Below are 22,370 nucleotides of genomic sequence, written 5' to 3' on the forward strand. Positions count from 1 at the left end.
TAAAATTTAGATCCACCATCCAGCTGCCGCCTAACCTTCTAGGTGCCTAAATTCCCTAGGTGCTTATGTTTCCAGTCCACCAGTAAAATCTCATAGGTGCCTAAATTTCTGCTGGTAGGCATATGCACAGCCATGTACCTCCTGATGGTGCTGAGTCCCCCGTGGGATTCTTGAACTAGGTGTTTCCCCCACCTATCTTACCCAAAACAGTAGGTATTCTCACAACCTACCTGAAAAAAAACAGACACAGTGGTTCCCCCAATACTTGCTAGTTCAGTGGTTATTCCTCACCCAGATGTGAGAGACCCATGTTCAAGCCCCTAGATTGTCTGATGTGGCACAGGGATTGAACACAAGTTTTCAACATCCCAGGTGAGTGCCCTGCCTACTGGGCTATAACAATCTCAATTTCTTCGGTTGAAGCTGTAGCAGTTTTTATAAAATACTTAAATATTCATGAGGGTAAAGAAAGAGACTCTACATCTCAGTGGTTGGGGCACTCAGCTGGACTAGGGGACATTTACATTCAAGTCCTTGCACTAATGAGGACTTAAGTATTTTATACAACGTTAGGTACTCCAATACCAAGTGTATGTCCCCTTTGTGCATCTAGTCCCAGATGTCTAACTGTTGTCAAGTATCTTTTCGGCAAAATAAGAATATGCAAATGTATTACAAGCATGTGAAAATAAGTAACATACAAAAACCTGGCATTTTCAGGAGCAAAAGCAGGCTTTAGTGCATGAAGCAATCCTTGTCACAGTTTGGGTCTTTATATCTTTTCTTTACATTAGATGAGCAAATTCTGTCCCAGATCTAGGTAATGTGAGAGTATTAATAAGATAGAAATAAGATAATTTAAAAGGAAAACTATATTGTGTGTAAGTGATGGGACATTCACCCCACACCAGGCCTGAAGGGGTTAAGGTGGCTCAGAAGCAACCAATTAACTTTATAGGCCTCACCTGGGGGAGAGTCAGGCTTGACTAATAAGCACTAATTGAAGATTAAGTCCAACTGGGCAGGAACAGGCTGGGCTTGTATAAAGCCAAGAAGTTGAAGCTACTGGAGGGTTTTAGGGAGAGAATTAACAGCTATTCTCTGAGCACAGGGAGTGAGGAAGTCAACCAACACCCACCCAGGAGCAAAAGCCCTGGGATTCTGTCCCTCATGGAAGAGGTTTACCCAGAGGATTTGTGGGGAAGAAAGCCTATAGAAGATGGAGTATTCAGAAGCCCAGAGAATGAACACTGAAGGTGGAGGGAGAGTGTAGACATTGGTGACTGCTGCTGATAGGTCCCTGGGCTGGAACCTGGAGTGAGTGGAGGGCCTGTAGTTTCCTATCACTCACTAGGGAAGTGGCACAGACTGGGATTTGGCATGGAGGGCTATTTGTGACAAAGACAGTTGGTCTGGAGAGGCTCTGGTAGCCTAGAAGGGGAAGACTATATAGTTACCTAGTTGGAGGGCTGAGTCAAGAAGAGAGAGAGCATCCTGAGCCATAGTGAATGAGTGGGAATGTGAGGTGAATGATGGAAGGGGCTTCTAGACTGGATGGCAGCTGATCTGCAGACCTAGCCACAAGGCAGTGTTCCCAGTGGTGAGTGAACCCTGCCATAGCGTGCCACATGCAAATGGCAGTTACGTTATAATCGACTCTGAGGTGGCTGTACAAACCAAATGCCTGCATCAAACTGTCATGCAAACTTAAGGGTATCTTAGATCTAAATCCACAACTTTCACTTTCTTTCAGACAAGATATGAAAAAAGGGATTAATAACTCATATGAATTACAGTACTATGAAAGTATAAATTCATGGTAACTCAGAACTCTTGTATAGATCTTTACATAGAATACGTTTTGTAATATGTAACAATAGGTTGTTTGTGATCCTTATAGCTGTAAATGATACTCTTGCTGTATTATTGTCAACCCTATGAAAACAAAATATACATGTATATTATAAAAGTTCAAATTCTACTAGGAGAGTAGAGTTAAGAAGGTAAATTCCATCCCATTGGCTGCTTAGATGGCAGAGAGCTATAAATTGACGATGAGGTGTATTTCAGGGGAGGGTAGGCAGATCTGAGGAACTCTGTGCTGAACATTTCTAAGTCTGGTCATAATCTCCTTTAGGGTTATTTACTGCATTATTATTGCAATACTGTGCTCAAGACAAACTAAGAGTCCAGTCAAACTAGGATTTGTTTGACACTAAGGTTAAAATAAGTTAAATGAACCAATGTGAACGTAGAACTCTTGTGCAAATGGAATATCAATCTGAGGCCACGTTTACACAGTTAACTTAGTAGTGTATGAAAACTTTCTGTGCAACAGAAAGACTGAGACTTTTAAAGACAAGATTCATTGTAAATGTGGAAATTACATATTCAAGCAGCAAATAGGCTTCCCCATTAAGAATGGAAGTTTAACCTATCTTATTTGCTTTATGTTCTATGTATGACAATTGATCTGTGTAACAAGGTGTTTATATTAATTGTAAAAAGGCACAATTTTTATGCCATTTGAATACAATGCTGGGAGAACCCAGATGGTCAAATGTGAACAGATATATGAATTACTTCTGGTTTTTGTCAGAGTAAAATCTTATCTTTAAAATAAATAAAACAAAGAATAACTTGTTCTGGAATCATTCCAAAATAAGGAGGATATTACTCCTCCTCCTGTGATCTTTTTATAATACGATCTATTTATAGCTTCAATAGGCTTGGACTTTCTCAGAATAGGTTTCAGAGTAGCAGCCGTGTTAGTCTGTATTCGCAAAAAGAAAAGGAGTACTTGTGGCACCTTAGAGACTAACAATTTATTTGAGCATAAGCTTTTGTGAGCTACAGCTCACTTCATCGGATGCATACTGTGGAAAGTGTAGAAGATCTTTTTATATACACAAAGCATGAAAAAATACCTCCCTCCACCCCACTCTCCTGCTGGTAATAGCTTATCTAAAGTGATCACTCTCCTTACAATGTGTATGATAATCAAGCTGGGCCATTTCCAGCACAAATCCAGGTTATCATACACATTGTAAGGAGAGTGATCACTTTAGATAAGCTATTACCAGCAGGAGAGTGGGGTGGGAGGAGGCATTTTTTCACGCTTTGTGTATATAAAAAGATCTTCTACACTTTCCACAGTATGCATCCGATGAAGTGAGCTGTAGCTCACAAAAGCTTATGCTCAAATAAATTGTTAGTCTCTAAGGTGCCACAAGTACTCCTTTTCTTTTTTCAGAATAAGTTAGTGAGCCATTGTCCTGAGATCCAGAGCCTTTCCTGCTGTTCGAAACTGGATTATGACTGGATAAATCCTGTAATTGGAAATATGTACATTATGAAATGCTATGAAATAGGTTTTCAAAAATCAAATTGTAATTAAACCAAATGTAATGGCTAAATCTTCCAAAGTCACTTTTAGTAACAAATTTGAGACACCAGAAAGCAGCCAGCCTTTCAAAGGTTAGCTCAATGTTGTTAAACTGGAAAATCTTGGCCAATGTCTTATTGCAGGTATTAGTTTGAAAGGTTGTGGCAGGGAGGGGGGAGAGAGGGGATTGGAATTCTTCACTATAAGAGGGCTCCACAGAATAGTTATTGTCTGACTGATCTGCATAGCTGCTGTTCTGGTGATGTGCTAAGAGTTGGAGCCCTCAGTGGGCAGTATATAAAAGTTAATGGGTATCCTTTTATGTTGACTTTTTTATGATGTATGCTTTTTTTTTATGTACAAAAAAGTTTAAGAATGACAGCTGCACTGTGGAATTTTCTGCTAGGAAGATGTCTAAAACTTGAGCAAGCATTCGTCTGAAATTCTGGGATTTACTGAAAAAAATCGTAGAAGGCAACTATGGTTTAAAATGAATTTCACACTCTTAACAGTGATTTTTGGAAGTCTTAGAACATTAAGCATGTAGAACCACTAAAGTCAATCTTCATTGCAATAGCACTGTTTACATTTTAAGACCTTCTTTGTCACAGCACAGTCACTGCTCTTTCTTCAGTGAGTGCAGATACTAAGATACCACTTGCTGTTTTGTTAATATACTCTATTGAAACACTCTCACAACTTCAGTTCCAAAAGAGGTACCCTTGTGGGCTTTGATTAGTTTTATTACCAATTTTAATCTTTGATACTTGAGGTATACTGTTTAGTTAAACTCTTGAATGATGCATGTGTAGCCTAAATCCAATTATGTGGACTTGTGCCTTAGATGATTTGGCCCTGTTTGACTCAAACTTTCCTAGCTTCTTACACCCAGTTCCAGGGATTCTCCTGTCCTGTCAAGGTCCCCAGTTACTGTCTGAGCAGTTGTCTTTTATTTTGTAAGGCTGCACTGTGTTGACTACATGATATGGTGCAGAACAGCTGGAGGCTGCTCCCTGACCGGACACTCAGACACAAGTAGGCCAGGCTGAGGGAGGAGAGGAAATGGTGCCTGCTTTCGAAAGCTATGCACTGCAGCAGAATCAATGTTTTCCATTTTCTTCTCAGGTCAGCATAGCCTCCCATTTGCTACAGCACAAAAGAAAATGGGGATGGAAGAGGGACTGTAACTGGATAGCTAACTCCTTTAAACAAAATTGGACTCAGCTTTTCTGTTCCAGTCAAAGTGCAGCCTAGTTCAGTGTAACAAGGAGGGTAGGCCTGCCTTTGGGAGTTTTAAATGAATTCAAACCGCATAGTCCAGAATCATGACAGTATTGAAGGACAGTTAGGTCTTGTCTACACTTCAGAGTTAAGTTGATTTATGTTATGTTGACAATCATATGCCACTTTAATTACATCGGTTGTGCATGTCCACACAATGCTCCTTGTGTCAGCGGAGTGCGTCCACTGTCACTGCTCTTGCATTGACAGAGAGAGTGTTGCACCGTAGGTAAGGCTAAGATTTTGTCAGGGATATTTTTAGTAAACGTCATGGACAGGTCACGGGCTTTTGTGTACTTTTGTTTATAATTTCACAAAAGCCTGTGATCTGTCCATGACTTTTCACCTCATTTTGTCAGAGATATTTTTTGTAAAAGGGTCCAATGCCCAGAGCTGCTGGGGCTCCAGGGTCCCTCCTGCTAGGGAGGAGATGCCCCTGAAGGAGGAAGCACTGAAGGACTTCCTGGTTGAGCAGAGGAGTCAGATCAGGCTGGTGAAATGGTGGGCAAAGGGTCACCTACAAACTTCATCAGGTCAGAGAGGGATTGTGACACAGACCCACTGGTGCCAACTGACAAATGGCTCACTGTTCTGCAACAGTGACTCCTAATTGGCCTGACAAATGAACATCTAGCATGCTGCTTTCATAGTATTTATCCAAAAAGAGTAATGAAAGCCAGGATCATGCTAATCATTAATATTGGTATGAAATGTGTGTACAGATACTGTATAAATTATGTATATGCAATGAAAACACATTCCTAAAGGCTGAACTTTAGGACAGGGCTAACAAGCAGGTTTCTACCAGACAAGGAATGTACATTCACCTGTCTGCCTCAGTTATCTTACAGTTCTTACTTCGTACGTTAACAGAATGGGGATTCATTTTGAAAAGACACTTGCCATAAGATAAGCTTCTTTAGAGTGTTTGTTAGCCTGTTAAAGTTAAGTTTAGTTCCTATGAATAGTTTTGTCTCATATGTAACCCTTCTGTTTCGATCATCCTTACTCACTATCACTTAAATCTAAATCTTTGATAAACTTTTTTGTTTTCACTATAAATATCACTTTGCTGTGGTATACAAGGAGCTGGTCCTAAGCTGAATCTGCCAAGCTGGAGAACACTGTTCTTTCGGAGACAGCAGACCTGGTATTACTGAGTGCTCAATGAATAAGGGACAAGGTACTACAGGAGAATGCTTCAAAGGGGCTTAGGGAGTAGGATGCACCTACTGTTAATCTGCTAGGCAAAGTAAAGGCTGCCATAGCCCAGAGAAGAGTACTTGAGTGGTTGATGAGTACTTGATGGTGTCAGGGAGCTGACACCCAGTTAAGCATCAGCAAGTCAAGGGGTAACAAGCAGACTCACTGTCCTAACACCCTAAAAATTGTCACAGGGCTGAAGGCTGAAAGCTGCAGAGGGAGTTGCCTGTTCGGCTCTGAGGGTATGTGTACCCTATGAAATTAGGTCGATATTATAGAAGTCAATTTTTAGAAATCAATTTTATACAGTCGATTGCGTATGTCCATCCTAAGTGCATTAAGTCGGTGGAGTGCATCCTCACTACTGTGGCTAACATTGACTTATGGAGCAGTGTACTGTGGGTAGCTATCCCATAGTTCTGGCAGTCTCTGCCACCCATTGGAATTCTGGGTTAAGCTCCCAATGCCTGATGGGGCAAAAACATTGTCACGGGTGGTTTTGGGTTAATGTCGTCAGTCACCCCTCCCTCCATGGAAGCAATGGCAGACAATCGTTTTGCACCTTTTTTCCATGAGGACGCAATACTGCTTTCAGCACAGTCCAGTAGGACTGCTAACCGTCATCATCCACCACTTCCGATGCAACTCTGCTCTGCTGCTACTGTATCAATAGTGAATTTCTCCATGTTGTCTGTCATGGGCTCCCAGGTACGTGTTCTTCCTCGGGAAATGTGCATGGTGCTAACCGTCATCCTCCACCGCTTCCGCTGCAACTCTGCTCTCCTGCTCTCATGAATCCACCTCACAGGTCTTCTCGTCGTTGTCTATAAATATTTATTCTCATGGTATCCGTCGTTGGCCACCATTTCTGCTGCAGCTCTGCTCTCCTGCAGATGCCATATTATGGCAAGCATGGAGCCCACTCAGATCACAGTGGCAGTTATGAGCATTGTAAACATCTGTGCATTATCATGCAGTATGTGGAGAACCAGAACCTGCAAAGGCAGGTGAGGAGGCAACTGCAGCACAGTGACTAGAGTGATGAGGACATGGACGCAGACTTCTCTCAAAGTACGGTTCCTGGCAATTTGGACATCCAGGTGGCAATGGCGTAGGTTCATGCTGTGGAACGCTGATTCTGGGCCCAGGAAACAAGCACAGACTGGTGGGACCACATAGTGTTGCAGGTCTGGAATGATTCCCAGTGGCTGAGAAACGTTGGCATGTGTAAGGGCACTTTCATGGAACTTTGACTTGCTTTCCTCTGCCCTGAAGCACAAGAATACTAAGATGAGAGCAGCCCTCACAGTTCACGAGTGGTGATAGCCCTGTGGAAGCTTGCAACGCCAGACAGCTACCGGTCAGTTGGGAATCAATTTGCAGTGGGTAAATCTACTGTGGGGGCTGCTGTGATCCAAGTAGCCAACACAATCACTGAGCTGTTGCTATCAAGGGTAGTGACTCTGGGAAATGTGCAGGTCATAGTGGATGGCTTTGCTGCAATGGGATTCCCTAACTGTGGTGGGGCCATAGACGGAACGCATATCCCTATCTTGGGACCGGACCATGTTGGCAGCCAGTACGTAAATTGCAAAGTGTACTTTTCAATGGTGCTGCAAGCACTGGTGCATCACAAGGGACACTTCACTGACCTCAACATGGGATGGTCGGGAAAGGTACATGACGCTCGCATCTTCAGGAACTCTGGTCTGTTTGAACAGCTGCAGGAAGGACTTACTTCCCAGACCAGAAAATAACTGTTGGGGATGTTGAAATGCCTATAGTTATCCTTGGGGACCCAGCCTAGCCCTTAATGCCATGGTTCATGAAGCCATACACAGTCTGCCTGGACAGTAGTCGGGAGCTGTTCAACTATAGGCTGAGCAAGTGCAGAATGGTGGTAGAATGTGCATTTGGACATTTAAAAGTGTGCTGGCGCAGTTTACTGACTTGGTTAGACCTCATCGAAACCAATATTCTCATTAAGAAAAGGAGTACTTGTGGCACCTTAGAGACTAACAAATTTTTTTTGCGCATAAGCTTTCGTGAGCAATGCTCAAATAAATTGGTTAGTCTCTAAGGTGCCACAAGTACTCCTTTTCTTTTTGCGAATACAGACTAACACGGCTGCTACTCTGAAACCTGTAAATATTCCCATTGTTATTGCTGCTTGTTGTGTGCTCCACAATATCTGTGAGAGTAAGGGTGAGGCAAATCGCCTGGCTGCTGATTAAGCACAGCCAGACACCAGGGCGATTAGAAGAGCACGCTAGGGCATGCTGTGCATCAGAGAAGCTTTGAAAACCAGTTTCAAGACTGTCCAGGCTATGGTGTGACAGTTCTATTTGTTTCTCCTTGATGAAAACCCACCCCCTTGGTTCACTCTGCTTCCCTGTAAGCCAACCGCCCTCCCCACTTTGATCACTGCTTGCAGAGGCAATAAACTTGTTGTATCAAAATCATGCATTCGTTATTAATTCATCACACAAATAGGGGGATAACTGCCAATGTAACCCAGGAGGGGTGGGGGAGGAGAGAAGCACGGGGTGGGGTGGTGGATGAGGGGAGGAGGGAAGGACAAGGCCACACTGCATTTCAAAACTTATTGAATGCCAACCTTCTGCTGCTTGGGCAGTCCTCTGGGGTGGAGTGGTTGGGTGCCCAGAGGCGCCCCCTCACCACCTGCATTCTTGGGCATCTGGGTGAGGAGGCTATGGAACTTGGGGAGGAGTGTGGGTGGTTACACAGGGGCTTCAGCAGTGATCTGTGCTTCTGCTGCCTTTCCTGCAGCTCCACCAGACGCTGAAGCATATCAATTTGATCCCCCAGAAGCCTCAGCATTGCATCCTGCCTCCTCTCATCACGTTGCTGACACCTCTCCTCTTGCTCCCTCAACCTCTCCTCTTGCTTGTCCCTCCTGTCCTCGCATTCATTTTCTACTTTCTCGGACTCTGCCATTGTTTGTCTCCATGCATTCTGCTGAACTCTTTCAGTGCAGGAGGACTGCATGAGCTCAGAGAACATTTCATCATAAGTGCGGTTTTTTCATCTTCTTATCTGCGCTAGCCTCTGGGACAGAGATGATAGGGGGAGCATTGAAACATTTGCAGCTGCAGGAAGAAAAAAGGGAGAGTAGTATTTAAAAGACACATTTTAGAGAACAACGGGTAGACTCTTTCACAGTGAACCCAGTTGTTAACATTACATAGCACATGTGCTTTCAGTACAAGGTCATATTTTGCCTCTTATATTGAGGGCCTGACGGTTTGGTGTGAGAGATCACGCATGTAGAGCTGGGCAACAGAATTTGGCTTGCAGGCAGCCATGGTAAGCCACAGTCTTTCGGCTTCTTCAGCCTTCATAACATGTGGGAATGTTTCAAACAGCAGCGCCCGCCTTTCCCATACCAAGCACCTGTTGGGTTGGCCATTTAAAAGGAGGGGCTGCAGTTTTTGGGTTAAGGTGAGGCACAAACCTAACTAACCCCCCCACCCAATTCTCTGGGATGATCGCTTCACCCCTCCTCCCACCGCGTGACTAGTAGCAGGGAAGATCCCTTCCAGCCAAACACGAACAGCTCCCCGTGAACAGGCCCCCCCTCCACAACCGTGTGGCTAAAAGCAGGGGTGATTTCTTTTCAGCCACAGGCAAGCAGCCCAGCAGGAACGGCCACCTCTGAATGTCCCCTTAATAATGTCCCTGGAGGATTTCTGCTCCATCCCCAAACATGTTAACAGACTTTTCCAGTAGCTGTACTGGCCACGGATGCATCCCAAGTCTTCAGGACAAATTAATCATTAAACATGCTTGCTTTTAAACCATGTATTATATTGACAAAGGCACAGACACCAGAGGTGCCTTCTCTGGCTTCATGGTCTGGGAGCCCGCCTTGGGAGGTATTGGCTCCAGGATGATAAACAGTTCCTGGCTGTCAGGGAGAACGGTTTCTCCACTTGCCTGTTGTGTGCTCTCCTCCTCTTCCTCCTCATCTCTTCCTCATTCCCAAAATCCTCATCCCTGTTGTATGAGACTCCCCCCTTGCAGGTGTCCACAGACAGGGTGATAGGGGCACCCCCTAGAATTGCATGCAGCTCATCATAGAAGCGGCATGTCTGGGGCTTTGACCCGGAGTGGCTGTTTGTCTTTGTTTTTTTGGTAGGCTTGCCTGAGCTCCTTAATTTTCATGCGGCACTGCTGCGGGTCCCTGTTATAGCCTCTGTCTATCATGCCCTTGGAGATTTTTTTCAAATATATTGGCATTTCATCTTTTGGAACGGAGTTCTGATAGCACAGATTCATCTTCCCATACAGTGATCAGATCCAGTACCTCCCGTTCGGTACACGCTGGAGCTCTTTTGCGATTCTGGGACTGCATGGTCACCTCTCCTGATGAGCTCGCCACGCTGGCCAAACAGGAAATGAAATTCAAAAGTTCCCAGTGGTTTTCCTGTGTACCTGGCTAGTGCATCTGAGTTGAAAGTGCTGTCCAGAGTGGTCACAATGGAGCACTCTAAGATAGCTCCCGGAGGCCAATACCGGTAAATTGCACCCACACTACCCCAAATTCGACCCAGCAATGTCGATTTCAGCACTAATCCCCTCATCGGGGAGGAGTACAGAAATTGATTTTAAGATCCCTTTAAATTGACAAAAATGTCTTCATCGTGTGGATGGGTGCAGGGTTAAATCAATCTAACACTGCTAAATTTGACCTAAACTCATAGTGTAGACCAGGGCTAAGAGCTGGACGGAGAGCTGAAGACAAAAGGCCTGAGAGAGCTGAATAATGGGGCACAGGGGTGGGGGGGATGGGGAGAAGGTTGAGCCTATTGCTGTCTTCCAGGCAAGAGTTGAAGCTCCTACTTGGGAAGGAAACCAAGCTGGGCAACTTCCCAGGTAAAGAGATGAAGGGAGGTGTGGTGACAGAGGCTGGACTGATACTTAGTGATGAACTGTTGGGATAACTGTACAGTTTGGACTGTAATAGGGCAATTCTGATTCCTGTTAGTGGGACTTTTGATAATTACCCCTGCAAAAATCCTATCTGTGTACTCAAAGGCTATAGTGAGTTTGAGGAATCAAGGGGGAAACTGTGGTGAGGACTACTTGCAAGGCTGCCCTGAAATAATGAGGGAGTACCGATAAGGAGGGGTGTATTTACAAACTGAATGGTGGGATTGGGAGATCACACAAAAGAGCAAAGGAGCAGGCACACACTGCAAGGGGAACATAGAAAAGGAGTGAACATTGAATGGAGGGGGGCCTAGAGGGGCAGAAGGGGGAAAGATATTCAATTGTAGAAAAATGGGAGGAACCTCAAACATGGTCATCTGCAATAGGAGAAGCCCCAATCAGGGGAAGAAAAAAGGGGAAAACCTCTTCATTTCTTCTGTAAAATCCCCTTGGAGAGGAGAAACCAAGCTTTCCTTAAGAGAAGGAACTGCTGAAGGAGAAAAGACCTTATCCTCCCCTTAGAATGACTGTGTCCTCTCCCACAAAAGCACCCTGTGGGCTGCCTACCAAGAATACACCTGCAGGAAGGGGGACTTGTTGCAGGATGGTGTTCCTGGAGATTGTGAGGGCTCCATACTTCTGGAACAATATTCAAACTAATGGATCTTTATAGAGACTTCTTCTACCTTATTGCTGCTCTGAATTAGGATATTCATATTTAAATTAACTTAGAATTCATCTAATTATTTATACAACTTCCTGGTGGCCTGGGGACTAGTAACTCCTTGAGTTATTTGGAAACATGTCCATGGGGGGAAGTGGGGTGGGGGCTTGACAAAGTTGACAACTGTTTTAAAAGATAGGAGGAAAAAGTTCACTAACAAAGGGCCTATTCCCCAAACCTGTACATAGCTTACCTAATGCTATGCAGCTGCCTTGGGGTTTCCACCACACTCTCCCCACAGATTAGCCTGAGACAGTCATACCCACTCTTTTTAACATGCCCCCTATCCAGAGAAGACAAACGTCTGTATAACAGATCTTTAAACCCCATCCCTTGCTCATTCGCAAGCAGGAGGCTGCCATGGAATTAAGTTCAAAGGTGCAGGTAACATCTCTGCACTCCTAAATCTTCTCTCCCTCCCCCTTCCCCAGCCCAACTTTCCCAAGCAACATGAACTCATAAGTTCAGTTGCCTCTTCTCATACAGTAGAGATACCATTTGCTCCTCAGACTAAAATATAGTAGAACTGGGTGGGTCAGGACTTTGGAAATGGGACACGGGGGGCAAATTTTTAATGGTTTTTAGGGCCCTAAAGATGCAGATATGTGCCTAGTGGCCTTTTTTTTCCTAGAGAGCAAAAACCCATTTACTCTCATAAATCCCATTAGGTGCCTAAATACATTTAAAAATGTGGCACAATAGTACCTGTGTTAGGTTTTCAGTCCAAATATGTCCACTGGGGAGAAACCAAGATCGTCTGTCTGTCCTCTGGCTTATATACAATTAATTTGGTTGTCAATCAAGTTCTTATTGGGCAATGTGTCCCCACTGCAAGAATGGTACTCTCTGTAGAGGTCTCTCCAAAGACTGGATTGAAGGTTCATGGAGACTGACCTGAAAGGATACATCAGTGTTGATGGGGCAGTGTAGGAAAGATTTCATTGCCACTGCCCATGTCACAACTGTACATAAACAGAGGGATTTCACCCCTATCTTTAGCTCTAGTAACAACTTTCATCTAGCGGGGTCCCAGTTCATTTTACTTATTGTATATAGGGATCTGTACAGTCACTCTAGGGTGAAATTCAGAAGTTGTTTAATAGTGGCAGCAACACTACAGAAGTTTTAGGACATAAGTTATTCTTCTGTACTTCATCTAATTGAAACTACATGGGGAAATTAAGTAGGCAGAATGTAATGACTCAAGTTGGAATTTGGTCATGTAAATATTGAAACCTTTTTTAAAAAAAGTTAACTACACAGCTTCGTTAATATATCTTCAAATCATAATTTAAATAGACTAGAAAAGGGGGAAATTTAGCAGCTTATATTAGGATATACTGTATTAACTACAGAGGACAAGAATGAAGGTAAATAATTAACTACATCTGTTATTATGGGATAAGACTTTGATCTATCAATTCCATCTCCACTGAGCCTCCGACTATAAAAATACAAACCCACACACTGAAGTATGTCTGTTTTGCCTTTCATATGACAAGCAGATATCACAACAAAGGAAACTCACCATAAAGCATGGGCAATAAAAGATGTTTAAAAGAATAACATAGGGCAATGATTTTCATTAGGAAAAAAAAAATAGTGGAGCAGTGAGCAGATTCACAAACTAGCTTTTTCTTTTTTTTCTTTTCTTTTTTTCCCCCCAGTATACAGCTATAGAATCATCAGACTGGCAGGGACCCTTCTTACAAGATCCCCTTCTACTCTGGTCTCCTGCACTGAGGCAGGACAAAGAATTATCTCTAGACCATCCCTGACACCTGTCTGTCTAATCTGTTCTTAAAAACGTCCAGTGATTACTTGTTCCAGTGCTTAACTACCATTAGAGTCAGGAAGTTTTTCCTAATGTCTAAACTAAATCTCCCTTGCTGCAGTTTAGGCCCATTACTTCTTGTCCTGTCCTCAGTGGATAACAATGCATTTCCCTCCTCTTTACAATAGCATTTTTACATACTTGAAGACTTATGTCCCCCCTCAGTCTTCTCTTCCCCTGACTAAACAACCCTTCTCCCCCCCCCATCTTTCCTTTCCTTAGGTCATGTGTTCTAAACTTTAAATTATTTTTGTTGCTTTCCTCTAGACTTTCTTCAGTTGGTCCACATCTTTTCCAAGTGTGTTCCTAGAACTTGAGACAGTACTGCAGTTGAGGCCTTATCAGTGCTGAGTAGAGTGGAAGAATTACTACTTGTCTTGCTTATGACACTCTTACTAATACATCCCAGATTGATGTACACTTTTTTGCAACAGTATTACATTGTTGTCTCCTATTTTGTTTGTGATCCAGTGTACCTCCCAATCCTCTTCTGCAGTACAATCATTACCCATTTTGTATTTATGCAACTGTTATTCCTTCCTAAGTATAGTACTTTACATTTGTCCTTATTGATTTTCATCCTATTCATTTTTCCTATAGTTTTATGTTAACAGTTTTTAGTGCATATGGTTATTCCTCATGATAAAGAAATTGACATGACTATAACATCTGAGCTCTAATTTTATTCCAATGCAATTAGTCTTTTTTTACATGCAGCTACTTTACACTAATAGTTCAGTTTTCCAGAGAGGGGCCAGTCTTCTCATGGGCTCTCTCTAAAAGCCTGCACAGGAGTACTTTTTGTGGAACTTTTAAGGATATTCAGTTCATTTTAGGGTGCCTGTATGTTTTATTAGCATTATTTTGATTGAATGGTTTTGTACAACCAAACTTCTCTGCTGTTGCTAATTAGGGCTGAATATCAAAAGGTTTTGAATTCTGTTCGCTTGGATGTTTATCTGAGTTTAGTCAAATTGTCTAAATCTTAGGCCCAGATTTTTAAAGATATTTTGGTGTTGCTATATCATTTTCAGAAGGGATTTAGGCACTTAGTCCAAATTCCATTGACTTATTCATGGGATTTAGATTCATATGCCTAAATCCTTTCTGAAAATGAGATTTAAGTTTCTAAATACCTTAGGTGTTTTGTTGGTAAACACAATATCTCAATACCGTTTAAAATATAGGATTGAGTCCTCAAAACTTGAGCAGAAACACCATTAAAGCAGGCTCTCATGAGACTTGTAGCACAACCACCTTCTGTCCCAACTGAAAACAAGGCACACTTACCATCCAGCCAGTAAAAGTTTTGTTGAGTAAATTTTTAAAAATTGGTGAATGATCAGTGGTGGGTTTCTTATTTTTTTGAAAAAAGAAAAGGAGTACTTGTGGCACCTTAGAGACTAACCAATTTATTTGAGCATGAGCTTTCGTGAGCTACAGCTCACTTCATCAGATGTATACCGTGGAAACTGCAGCAGACTTTATATATACACAGAGAATATGAAACAATACCTCCTCCCACCCCACTGTCCTGCTGGTAATGGCTTATCCAAAGTGATCATCAGGTGGACCATTTCCAGCACAAATCCAGGTTTTCTCACCCTCCACCCCCCCACACAAATTCACTCTCCTGCTGGTGCTAGCCCATCCAAAGTGACAACTCTTTACATAATCAAGTCGGGCTATTTCCTGCATAAATCCAGGTTTTCTCACATCCCCCCCACCCCCATACACACACAAACTCACTCTCCTGCTGGTAATAGCTCATCTAAACTGACCACTCTCCAAGTTTAAATCCAAGTTAAACCAGAACATCTAGTTGGGGGCTGAAAGTGACCGCTAGTGGCGTTCTGTTATTTTCTTTGTTAGGCCTGTCCTGTAGTAGGTAACTTCTGGGAACTCTTCTGGCTCTATCAATCTGTTTCTTTACTTCTGCAGGTGGGTATTGTAGTTGTAAGAAAGCTTGACAGAGATCTTGTAGGTGTTTGTCTCTGTCTGAGACTGGACCAGGCTGAGGTTGGTGGTGGGATGGAACTTTGTCCTTACCCATAACTATTTCACATTTGGGGACAATGTATACCTTCAGATCAGCGGCACTGCTATGGGTACCCGCATGGCCCCACAGTATGCCAACATTTTTATGGCTGATTTAGAACAATGCTTCCTCAGCTCTCGTCTCCTAAAGCCCCTACTCTACTTGCGCTATATTGATGACATCTTCATCATCTGGACCCATGGAAAAGAAGCCCTTGAGGAATTCCACCATGATTTCAACAATTTCCATCCCACCACCAACCTCAGCCTGGTCCAGACAACACAAGAGATCCACTTCCTGGACACTACAGTGCTAATAAACAATGGCCACATAAACACCACCCTATACCGGAAACCTACTGACCGCTATTCCTACCTGCATGCCTCCAGCTTTCACCCTGACCACACCACACGATCCATCGTCTACAGCCAAGCTCTGCGATACAACCGCATTTGCTCCAACCCCTCAGACAGAGACAAACACCTACAAGATCTCTGTCAAGCTTTCTTACAACTACAATACCCACCTGCAGAAGTAAAGAAACAGATTGATAGAGCCAGAAGAGTTCCCAGAAGTTACCTACTACAGGACAGGCCTAACAAAGAAAATAACAGAACGCCACTAGCGGTCACTTTCAGCCCCCAACTAAAACCCCTCCAACGCATTATTAAGGATCTACAACCTATCCTAAAGGATGACCCAACACTCTCACAAGTCTTGGGAGACAGGCCAGTCCTTGCCTACAGACAGCCCCGCAACCTGAAGCAAATACTCACCAACAACCACATACCACACAACAGAACCACTAACCCAGGAACTTATCCTTGCAACAAAGCCCGTTGCCAATTGTGCCCACATATCTATTCAGGGGACACCATCACAGGGCCTAATAACATCAGCCACACTATCAGAGGCTCGTTCACCTGCACATCCACCAATGTGATATATGCCATCATGTGCCAGCAATGTCCCTCTGCCATGTACATTGGTCAAACTGGACAGTCTCTACGTAAAAGAATAAATGGACACAAATCAGATGTCAAGAATTATAACATTCATAAACCAGTCGGAGAACACTTCAATCTCTCTGGTCACGCAATCACAGACATGAAGGTCGCTATCTTAAAACAAAAAAACTTCAAATCCAGACTCCAGCGAGAAACTGCTGAATTGGAATTCATTTGCAAATTGGATACTATTAATTTAGGCTTAAATAGAGACTGGGAGTGGCTAAGTCATTATGCAAGGTAGCCTGTTTCCTCTTGTTTTTTCCTACCCCCCCCCCAGATGTTCTGGTTTAACTTGGATTTAAACTTGGAGAGTGGTCAGTTTAGATGAGCTATTACCAGCAGGAGAGTGAGTTTGTGTGTGTATGGGGGTGGGGGGGATGTGAGAAAACCTGGATTTATGCGGGAAATAGCCCGACTTGATTATGTAAAGAGTTGTCACTTTGGATGGGCTAGAACCAGCAGGAGAGTGAATTTGTGTGGGGGGGTGGAGGGTGAGAAAACCTGGATTTGTGCTGGAAATGGCCCACCTGATGATCACTTTAGATAAGCTATTACCAGCAGGACAGTGGGGTGGGAGGAGGTATTGTTTCATATTCTCTGTGTATATATAAAGTCTGCTGCAGTTTCCACGGTATGCATCTGATGAAGTGAGCTGTAGCTCACGAAAGCTCATGCTCAAATAAATTGGTTAGTCTCTAAGGTGCCACAAGTACTCCTTTTCTTTTTGCGAATACAGACTAACATGGCTGTTACTCTGAAACCTGTCATTATTTTTTTGAAGTAGTTCAGTCACCCATAATTTTTGTAGGAAGTCTCCTGGAAGACTTACCACATCACCAGTTAATATATTAACTCATTGTTGTCCTTCAAAACCCTCCACAAAACTCATTTGTCGTGTCTAAGAAGAACTTGACAATTGTTAGTCTGGTGTACTGAGATCATTTCCTATCATACTACCCCAATAATGACTTAGTGTTTTCTGGTACTCCCATTTCTGTATCCATCTCTCTCTTGTCTAGAAAGCTCTTTAGGGCACGGTACATCGTTTATGGGATTTTTTTTAACACCTCCCACAATAACTGTGTGAACACAATCATCCATGACTAGACACTATGGTAATACAAATAATACAAGTGATAAATTCTACACACTACCATGGATTTCCTTCCCCTTCATGAAGGCTGCTCGTGATGAGCCAGCCAAGATCAAGAAACTATGCCAGCCTTGAGGCAACGATGGCTTACCCTGCATCGTTCATGTCAAGGTTCCTTCCCCACTCTGAACTCTAGGGTACAGATGTGGGGACCTGCATGAAAACCTCCTAAGCCTACTTTCACCAGCTTAGGTTAAAACTTCCCCAAGGTACACATTAATTTTATTCTTTGCCCCTGGATTTCCACTGTCACCACCAAACTTTAACTGGGTTTACTGGGAAATGTAGTTTGGACGTGTCTTTCCCCAAAAAATCCTCCCAACCCTTGCACCCCACTTCCTGGGGAAGGTTTGGTAAAAATCCTCACCAAGTTGCATAGGTGACCACAGACCCAAACCCTTGGATCTGAGAACAATGAAAAAGCATTCAGTTTTCTTACAAGAAGACTTTTAATAGAAGTAAAGGAATCACCTCTGTAAAATCAGGATGGTAGATACCTTACAGGGTAATTAGATTCAAAACATAGAGAATCCCTCTAGGCAAAACCTTAAGTTACAAAAAAAGACACACAAACAGAAATAGTCATTCTATTCAGCACAGTTCTTTTCTCAGCCATTTAAAGAAATCATAATCTAACACATACCTAGCTAGATTACTTACTAAAAGTTCTAAGACTCCATTCCTGTTCTATCCCCGGCAAAAGCAGCATACAGACGGACACAGACCCTTTGTTTTTTCTCCCTCCTCCCAGTTTTTGAAAGTATCGTCTCCTCATTGGTCATTTTGGTCAGGTGCCAGCGAGGTTACCTTTAGCTTCTTAACCCTTTACAGGTGAGAGGATTTTTCCTCTGGCCAGGAGGGATTTTAAAGGGGTTTACCCTTCCCTTTATATTTATGACAGTTTGCTAGATGGAAAAACTATACTGAAAGGGAGGAAGACAAATGATTGCCCTTCAAATGAACATTAACATAGAATGCGAAATACTTTCAGGCTGACACAGCCAGAGATGTCTGAAGTCCTAATGATACTCTTCGCTTGTATGATTTTCATTCAAGGATTTCAAAGTGCTTTACAAAGTTTCTCTTTACGTAATTATTAAAAGCATAGAATTGTTCAGAGCCAAATTCTGTTTTTAATGGCATTATCTTATCATAGAATCATAGAATATCAGGGTTGGAAGGGACCTCAAGAGGTCATCTAGTCCAACCCTCTGCTTAGATTTACACTTCCATAAATGAGACCAGAATCTGACCCTGAGTAAATATGGCCTCTTTCAGTGTGTCAGAACAACTCAGTGGGCTATCTGAAAATAGAATCCAGACTTTGTGGCCCTTGGTTTGGTGGTAAGTACCAATGGTGAGCTAATCCCCAGCTGCATTTTTAAGCCCATTAGCATTCAACATTTACAGCGTGGGACCAACCCTGCACCAACTACCCACTGGGGCAGGAGAGTATAAAAACAAGTTTGATGCCAGCTTCTACACTTCTGCCCTTGGCTTGTATAAATGAGGCCTACTTGGTGTAGCATGATGTCCCCTTCTGGTGGCAGCTAGATCAGCCAGAGGTTGAGCCTGCTACAATCTTGGCTAAGAGATTGTTTTTTTAGCTCATGCAGTAGAGGCTCATGCATTAAACTCCAGAGCTCCTGGACTGACCCTGGCTGCTGACAACCAGGATCTGTCGGCAGCACACTTGCACTACATGCAATCTGATGATAGCAAAGGGATAATCCAGACTCAGAAACACAACGTTCCTGAGTCTGCTAGATCTGGACAGAACTGCCATTCAACAGTTTTGTCAAGATTTCATTTTGCATTAGCAGAGCCAGTCTGCACAGGAGCAGATCATATTGCTTCCCGTAAACTGCCACAGAACTTTTTGCCACCTTCCTTGCTCCCAGGCCAGCTATATGTATATTATTTGAAATGTACCACCTAATTTTCATTGAGATATAAATTTTGCATAATAGTCTCCATAGCTGTCAGAGGGGCTCATCATTTTGGATCTGTCAACACAGTTGAGAAAATTTCTTCAGGGAAAAACGAGTTTAAAAAAAAAACTACTTCTACTTCACTTTTTAGGTTTAAATTAAAGTCAGCCTATAACAAGGTCATAACAGTAATGAGGTGGTATCCTATGGGTATTACATTCTGTAGCATTGTTTACACAAGTTCAGCTCCACTGGTGGTGGCAATGTTGGGAGGGCTTATGTAGGCAGTGTGTCAGTGGCCTCTGCTGTACCTGGTAGCATGTGGTCGAGACCTCCGCTGAACTGATGGTAGAAATGGTGGGAAATTGTAGCAAAATTATCTTAAGAGTGCACAAACTTTTGTATGGATGGGCGTAAGAAAATGTTGCAGGGACTCTTCAAAGACGGTATGTTAATACTTTCCCTGTCAAAAAGTTTAGAAATTCAGTATGTTCAAATAATCTGTTGGCATATTACCATATATAAAACATATAAGGTAAAATAGCTTCTATATATTCTTGTTTGCTTGTCCTGTGATCAGTTTTCTTTAACTTCCTTCATCTGTTCCTGTGTATTAAAACTATTGTTTCTTTCGGTTTTAGTTTTTTATATATTATAATAAAATAGGAAAATCTCTAAGTAATTTGAAATAAATTAAAACTATGGAAAACTTATTTCCCACTGGTGTGATGCAGGTTTCCTTCATTTACTGAGAACATAAAGAGGTTGCCTCTAATATCTTATCACACTAAAATAAGTACTGCTACTAAAATCAGCTTACACCTCAACCATAACAAGCCGGCAAGGGAAAATTTTGCATTGGAAAAGCTGTAGGAACTAAGAATTTTGTTCCTTGTCCCTCACTACCAATATAGTAACACAGCGAGTCTGAAGAAATATACTGCCACAGATGTCAAAATTCAATGGGACTATCATGTGCCAGTACTGAGATTTACAGTTCTACATAATTATAGCTGCTATTGATTTCTGCACATCCCTGTCTTTCATGTCTATTTGTGATCCATCAGAGGTTTTCTATGAACATAGAACAATTAGGTGTTTGCTAAGGATTAGTATCTAGAATGAAAAGGTCAGATTGTACATTTATCCCAGATTCCGCAGATTCGCATGACTTTTAAAAACGGAAGCATCTAAAAACGCCTCCATAATCTGTATTTGAAAATGTCTACATATTGTTTGTTTCAGTCCCCAATACAATCTTCTCTTATGCACATCTGCACTACCATCTACTGGAAAGGTGAGTAACTATGTATCAGCAATCACTGTTTCTATCTGTTTTTACTAACACCAGGGCACAAACTGAAAGTTATGCTTCTCCCACCAAAAAAAAAAATGCATCTTTTCGAGCAGTAAATTGCACTGACTCTTACAATTTACACTTTTTATGAAGATGTACTAGAAATACAAAATTATATATACTCAATCATGTTTCTTAAAGTATTGCATATCATCATTTTTGTGTGTTAAAGAGCAAGCACACAGCTACTTCTCATGCAAATAAGGGACTAACAGCACTGAATAGAGGAGTGCATAGTGCTGATAGCTCCTGTGCAAGTTACTCATGTATGACTGCTATTGAACATTAGTAACTGCTTCCATTCCAGAATATCCTGGAACATTTATGACACACAGGCCGAATTATGTGGCTTAGTAATGTGGAGAAACACCTTCAGGTGTTGGATTAGACCAGTGGCTGTCAATCTTTCCAGACTACTGTACCTCTTTCAGTAGGCTGCTATTTGTCTTGTGTATCCCAAGTTTCACCTCACTTAAAAACTACTTGCTTACAAAATCAGACATAAAATACAAATGTGTCACAGCACACTATTACTGGAAAATTGCTTACTTTCTCATTTTTACCATATTATACAATAAATCAATTGGAATAAATAGTGTACTTACATTTCATGGAAAGTTTATACTGCTCTATATACAAGTAACTGTATGAAATTTTAATTTGTACTGACTTCACTTGTCCCTTTTATGTAGCCTGTTGTAAAACTGGGCAAATGTCTAGATGAGTTGATGTATGTGGTCTAGACATCTGCATACTCTCAAGGATACATATACCCCTGCTTGAGAACTACTGGATTAGACCATACATTTCATTTTCACTTTTAATTTAGTCAGCATTCACTTATTTAGTCAGATACACATACATGTGTGCCATGAGTATGCATCTATATATTAAAATGTTACCTACCTCTTGAGGAACCATTTGTACAGCTTCTATCCCTCTTCAATGTTACCAGCTTTCTAGACAATTTATATTACATTTGATATTGGCCATAGCTTTTGCTCTGCTTTTAAATTTCAAAAAATACAGTTAAAAATAATCCATGACTGCCAAACATGCATGGGTAGCAGCAATAAGCGATGTGCTGGAGTGTAAGATGAGCTTACATGAATGAAAGGCAGAGGATGGCAGCAGTGTTATTAGTTTCATCTGCATAGAAGGAAAATGGCTGCTTTCTCTATACATATAAAACTACATCTATGATAGTGTCTAAAGTTACTTTTAAAGAACATCATCCTATTCTTAAACACAAAGTACTGCTAAAATAAATAACTGATTAAATATTAGATAAGGAATGAACATATTTGGGTATATATCAGATGATGAAATGAAAAGATAGAGAAGTTGTCCAATATGTACTTTAAAGATAAGAACAAGATAGGTAACATTTCTAAAAAACAATTGCTGAACTCTTTTTATATATGAACCTTCCTACTTCCAGTAACTTGCTTCCAACAGCTAGAGAAGAGCCCTACCCTAGTCCCTATTAGCATAAAGCAGA

The 22,370-nt window shown here is 42.1% G+C and overlaps 1 long non-coding RNA gene across 2 annotated transcripts in view; it reads right to left on the minus strand.

Annotated features, from left to right (window-relative positions):
- LOC142071757 (uncharacterized) overlaps positions 1 to 21,980 on the minus strand; it is a 37,294-nt gene extending 15,314 nt beyond the window's left edge. For both annotated transcript variants that reach the window (XR_012667949.1, XR_012667948.1), the window contains exon 1: positions 21,776 to 21,980. This is a non-coding gene — a long non-coding RNA (uncharacterized LOC142071757). The remainder of the gene's footprint in view (positions 1 to 21,775) is intronic.
- Between the last annotated feature and the right edge of the window lie 390 nt (positions 21,981 to 22,370).

This window comes from Caretta caretta, chromosome 4 (assembly GCF_965140235.1).
Source record: "Caretta caretta isolate rCarCar2 chromosome 4, rCarCar1.hap1, whole genome shotgun sequence".
Lineage (NCBI taxonomy): Eukaryota > Metazoa > Chordata > Testudines > Cheloniidae > Caretta > Caretta caretta.